Genomic DNA, 6000 nt, shown 5'->3' on the forward strand with positions numbered 1-6000 from the left:
CGACTGTGGGAGAGCTTTTGGCCACGGAAGATGACCCTCTGCTTGTGGCTTCTAGCCCACCGTAGCCTCAGAGTCAGTACTCGGTTGGCTGTTTGCAAGCTGGCCCGTTGCCCCGTAGGAGACTCAGAGACACTGCCTTTGGGACTATCCGCACGCACAACAAATTTGGTGGTGGATCCTCCGCCTATTCACTTTCGAGGCCAGCACCCACAGTTTCGTCACAGGCAGTGGCCTGAGCAACCAAGGCCGGGGAGGTGCTGCATTATGAGGAGGATGGCACTCTCCTTGGCCTCCAGCTCTGACACTTCTGCATTACGGCCATCTCAGCCACAATAGTCCAATGGACTCCACAAACTCAGGTATGCTAATGTTGGGAGCTCATCATTAGCATCTCCACTTGGCATATTTGGCGAGCCAAATGCTGTGAGGCTATCAATGGTTCTTGTAAGTTCTGCCAAGGAGCGTGATGGGGCACCACTAGCGAATCTCCATCCGATTCCCATCTCTTTAAGGATAAGGTGGATAAGGCCCTCAGTTAGCCTGTCCGGGAGAGAACTTGTCTGTAGGACCTCATTGAAGGCAGCAAAAAGGTTGAAAAGGTCTCATTGGTGCATGAAGGAGATTTCAACATGGCCTTACCTATCCTACTTGGTAGGATGCTTTGCCATCTTACCTTTACAAAAACTTGTCTTTTATAACATGTCGTTAGAATATATGAAGCTGCATTATTTTGTGCTTAACGCTAAATGGGGAAGTCTATGACTTTGTATATATACTTGCTTAATGCTAGACATAGTGGCCACGAACTATTTTTAAGTCATGGTCAGCCAAGTGTGAACGCTAGCCATTAGTATATAAGGTGATTTTGACAATAAGCAACACACAATCACTACCTCTTGTGGGATTGATCGATAGTCTAGGCGGTTTTAATCTCTTCCTCCACACCCATGGCTAGGAGTTCTCTGGTGTGACAATGGAGTGAGGATTTGACAACGGGTAAGCACACCCACAATTGGGGGAAGTTGCATTTTGTGGCTCTTAGGCAAAGCTCCCAATGACACATGCTTTAGCAAGGCTAGGAAAGCTTTCAAGTTGAACATATATGGCACCACTCTCAGGGAGTAGCTCAAGGGCTTAGCTCGAAATCCGGCCCATTCCAAGCTATTGGCACCAATCTTGCCTGGTGTCGATTAGGAGGTCACACTCCGAGAGGCATACGGTTTGGGAGCCTCAGATGTGGTTGTCGTGTTGTTTGCAACCTTGTTTGCATTAGGTTTTAGGATATTCAATTTTGCAGGTTTTGGAGGGTCAAAATGTGTGTTTTCTTGAAGTAATTAAGGCTGAGATCCACTTTGAAAACCTTGGCTAGAAAGCTCCAATCTTGTGGATTAGAGTGTGGTAAGTTGTGTTTTTCTTGTTCTTGCACTGCATGCATTTGGTAGCAATAGAGTACATAAAATCAACAAATAAGCATTTCATTACTTGCACAAGTCCAATTCATTAAGATTAGGAATATTAAAAACCCTCAAACAAGTCCAAGGGACCAAGGGAAACTAGAAAAATCCACCTCGAAACTATGCAGTAGCTCTTTGGTTAGCCACATGAGTCCACAGTTTTACAAAAATCATACGTGACATGACGTAAGCTTGAAGAGACGTGGTGTGACCTTGAATAGACGTGACATGAGCTTGGCTTGAAACTTGACATGAGCTTGGTGGTGGCTGCACCTAATGATGTATTGGGCAGTTTCCACTACCTTGAAAACTTCCCACCTATCCATGTTCCTTAAAGAGTTTCACGTATGAAAATCTCTAGTAGCATCAATCTCCAAGGAAAATTCTAATCGTTCCTCTCACAATTTGATGTGATGTGAGCCTACATAGGCATGATGTGAGTTTGCACAGATGTGATGTGAGCCCACCAAAATCACATGGTCCAATCCATAAGATGACGCTCCTAGCTTCCCCACATCTTGTGCGGACTATTGTAGTAGCTGTCGCACGTGTTATACCACTACTAAAAAATCCATTCATTTTTTCGCACGATTTCAAAACATTTGAAACTAGCGTGATTATGTCAAACCGTCGTGTTTGATTCTCTTCAAACAATCAAACGTGCACAAGTGGCCCAGTCTCAAAATCACAAAATTCCTTGATGCTTTTCTGAATCACTTGAATCTTCTCATCTAGTCAATGATGCGAACTTGGTCGAGGGAAATTGTTGGAAACGATAATTCAATCGATTGTAGTGCATGTACCCCACATTCTCAAACCCAGCCAGCCTTTGGTTCCATAAAAAAATGAGCACTCCAAAAGAGTGCTTCCCTAATAATAATGCAAGCTTCCATCGAGTCTATACCTCAATCGAGGAGTCTTGGGAAGAAATGAACCAAATAAACATATATTAGGTGGAGGAATGCTTGGAAATGAGAGGTGCCATGGTCCTCGAAGCCTCGAATTTGCCACTACGCTTAGTAAATAAATTGAAGAGTGCCATGTACTTCGTTGAAAGGCATTCAACCATCTTATCCTTGGGCAAAGCTCGAGTGAGGGAGCATGCAGCTAGGAGCATCAAGATTTGTACTAATTTGGAAGTGCTCAATTCATGTCACATTAGGGGAATTTTGGACTCAACTTTGGGCCCTCTAAGAAGTGCCAACTAAGCTTAGAGAGAGATGATCCAAAAAGCCTAAAAAATAAGATGAAATTGATTTTGGCATATTTTCTCTCGGCATTTTCATTTAAAACTTCTTCAACTCATGATGCATATGTTTAATCCATATGCACAAGCATTTCAATTTGTGGGTAGAATGCTAAGAGATAGTCCAAGTTTAGAAATAAAAATGCTAATATGTAAAGGTATGTCTACATCAAGAAAATACTTGATAACCAACAGCTATCCAGGTTGCTACTGAAATCATGCCTAGACAAGGTGACACTCCTACTATTATTCATTGTGATGTTTTTTTACATCCTTGAGAAGGGACTTACAAGAATATATTGAATTTTTATAGGTCTTACATGTCATTTTTATATCTACTTCTATTTCCAACAAGAGGAGGATGGATGGCATTTGAAAATTCATTATACTGATGTGCTTGTCAATGCAATGAAAAATAGTCAATGTGTGACAAAGGTAATATATCATGCTTATCAGTTACAAGTTTGCATGGATACAAATGCATGCTTATTGTGTGGTGGGACGATTGTTGCCGACAACTGTTCATTGTGGATGCTTATTATAGTAGTGTTGACGAGTCACACTTATCATGGATCCATTATAAGATGTATCATAAAAAATGAGATTTTTGGCAAGGTTGTTGAATATGTATCGGTCATGAGTTTCAAACAAGAGAAACCTAATACTTTGTGTACTGCTTCTAAAGATATGTTGAGGATGCAAGGGAAGAAAAACATAGATTTATGGATTGATGGGAGGTTATATCCAAAAGATCCTTTTACAAACTCCACACCCCCATTTACGAATATGACATCTCTACTTAACTTTGTTGGAGATGGCTATAATGGACTCTTAGGACATACACATCATTTGGAAGCAACAAGCAATGTTCTTAAATTAGAAAGAGATTTGTTTGAGAAGGAGAACATTCATTTGAAGAAAGCCATGGAGTAGTGTGTGCGGAAGTTATTAAGCAATAAGGAAACCATTTTAGGGCACATAAGCAAACCTCATTAGGTCTTCATAGATGACAAAAAAATTTAAGGGATATTGAGTAAATGAAGCTAGGAGGTGGTGGCATCAAGAAAAGAATACATGCAATCAAGTAAGCTCCTTTCTATTAACTGGTTTATTGTTTCTATTGTGATATTTTATTATTGTTTCTATTGTGATATTTAGCAATCATTATTGTATATGTTCATGTATATCAATTTTTGCATTTCAATCTGATATCATATCATTATTGCACCTTGATAAAGAATGAACGACAGAACCTTCTGGCGCACATTTAAGTCTTCTTTTAGATCGCCAGTATGCAAAAGAACTGATGAACAAGAAGAAATATAGGAAGGTCTCAGTCAAAGAGAATCAACTCAATCCACAGGACATCCAGGCAATACTTGATGAGGCTGGTATATCACACAGAGAGTACTCAACGATTTATAAGACTTTACAGGAAAAGATGAAGGATTCTAGTATGAGAGGATCATTATTGTCAAATCCTTCTTTGGTTTAAAAAAAATGCGTAAACAAGTAAATGAAGAGGTACTGCAAGCACTGGGAACCCCATTTCATATTAAAGACACCTATGCTGCACCAACAGGAAATGTGAATTTTCTACGACTTGGAGGTCGTACAATCATATGCTATTCAATTGTTTGAAGTTACTCTTGAAGAATGTGATGGTGTCCTCAAACTTGTGCTAAAGCTTGATGAGTGTCAAATTATGAAGGAGAGAAAGTTAGAAAGGGTTACTATCACACTGATGAATAGGACACTTGATACATCTATTCTAAAAGATGATTCTAGATGGTTTAGTGTTCAATCTGAAAACAATATATTATCTTTGGAATCGTTTGAGGTAAAATTTATTAGACTCGGATATGTTTATGAAAAAGAATTACATATAAAAAACACTGATGTGTGTTGCATTCCTATGTTTCTTATGTATTACAGGTAGAATCAGAGAATTTTGATGTTCTGCATTGGGTCTTTCATAAGACATCGATACCCGAGATCATCAGCGAGACCGAGTAGAGAAATGACAAAATCTTGGATGTGAAAGGCATGGGACAATATAAGGTGGAGTGGCATATGGCAGGTGATCTTAAAACTCTAAAATGTATGCATAATGTGTCAAAGGATGCCAATTCAAAAAGTCCCTGCTTATATTGCGTGTGCAGTGCAAAGGTGTTTGATAAGAGGTATTGGAAGAAGGCACCGGATAGGCACTTGAAAGACCCAAACTTCAAGCCAATTCTCGATATTCCATTGTCAAGTGTCCACATTTGTACAATGCATGCTCTTTGCAGAATCATTGAAAAACTCTTGTTTTTATACATATGTTTTGCATGGACTCTACAGCCCAATACAGCAAAGGTTACATCCATTAAAGCACTAGAGAAAGTTTTATCAGACATTGGTTTGTATGGTGGACATGCAAAAATTGAACAAGATGAAAAAAAGGTCTAAGGATGGAAAGAATATACCTAAGAAACCTTCCATTGGGGGTGTTAAAGCAAGAAGGTTTCTATTTGAACCAATACCAGAAGGTCGTAGAAGAAGACGATCAGTGCAGATCGTAAAATACAACAGATGGAAGTGCGTTCACAATGCAGTAGTAGACCATTCAGACAATGGTCAAGCAAGAACACAGAAAGCCAAGGTTTGAAAATCTCTAGACACTATGTTTAAGTTCTGTGTGACAAGAAAGTGTGGACGAAGGACTATGAGATATTTGAAATTGTGCTAGATGAGTTCAAGAGATCAATGATTGATGCATGGATGGATCAATACATCACCCACTATATAGTATTAGATTAATTATGCATTGAACTAGTTTTTAAACTGTATATTGAAAAATATACTAATTAATGTATTCTTTTTTTCTCTTGAAGCATATTATATATCATCATACCTATTGGTTTGCAAAGAAGTATGGTAGTTTATCAATATGGTCAACTCAGGGAATGAGGAAAACACATAATCAAGCACACTCCAGGTATTTCATGCATACAAGACATGGTAGAGGAGTAGAAAAAGCTAACAATTTAGACGAATTACATCAGTGGACATATAGGAAGCTTGCACACAAAGCCAAAAAGAAGCAGCAGTTCAAAGCATCCAAAATTAATCAAGCAATAAAACTTGTGAATAAAGAAAGAAAACAAGATATATGGATCTAATGCAAGTATTAAGCATGCAGAATGGCGAGGAACAAAACAAAGAAATGGAAAGATTTGGATACCATAGATCCATGATTAACATTTCAAACTCACAAATCATCATATGCAAAAGTGTCATGACATTACACGAGAGAGA

Source organism: Cibotium barometz, chromosome 43 (genome assembly GCF_041138505.1).
Source record: "Cibotium barometz isolate CiBa-2024 chromosome 43, ASM4113850v1, whole genome shotgun sequence".
NCBI lineage: Eukaryota > Viridiplantae > Streptophyta > Polypodiopsida > Cyatheales > Cibotiaceae > Cibotium > Cibotium barometz.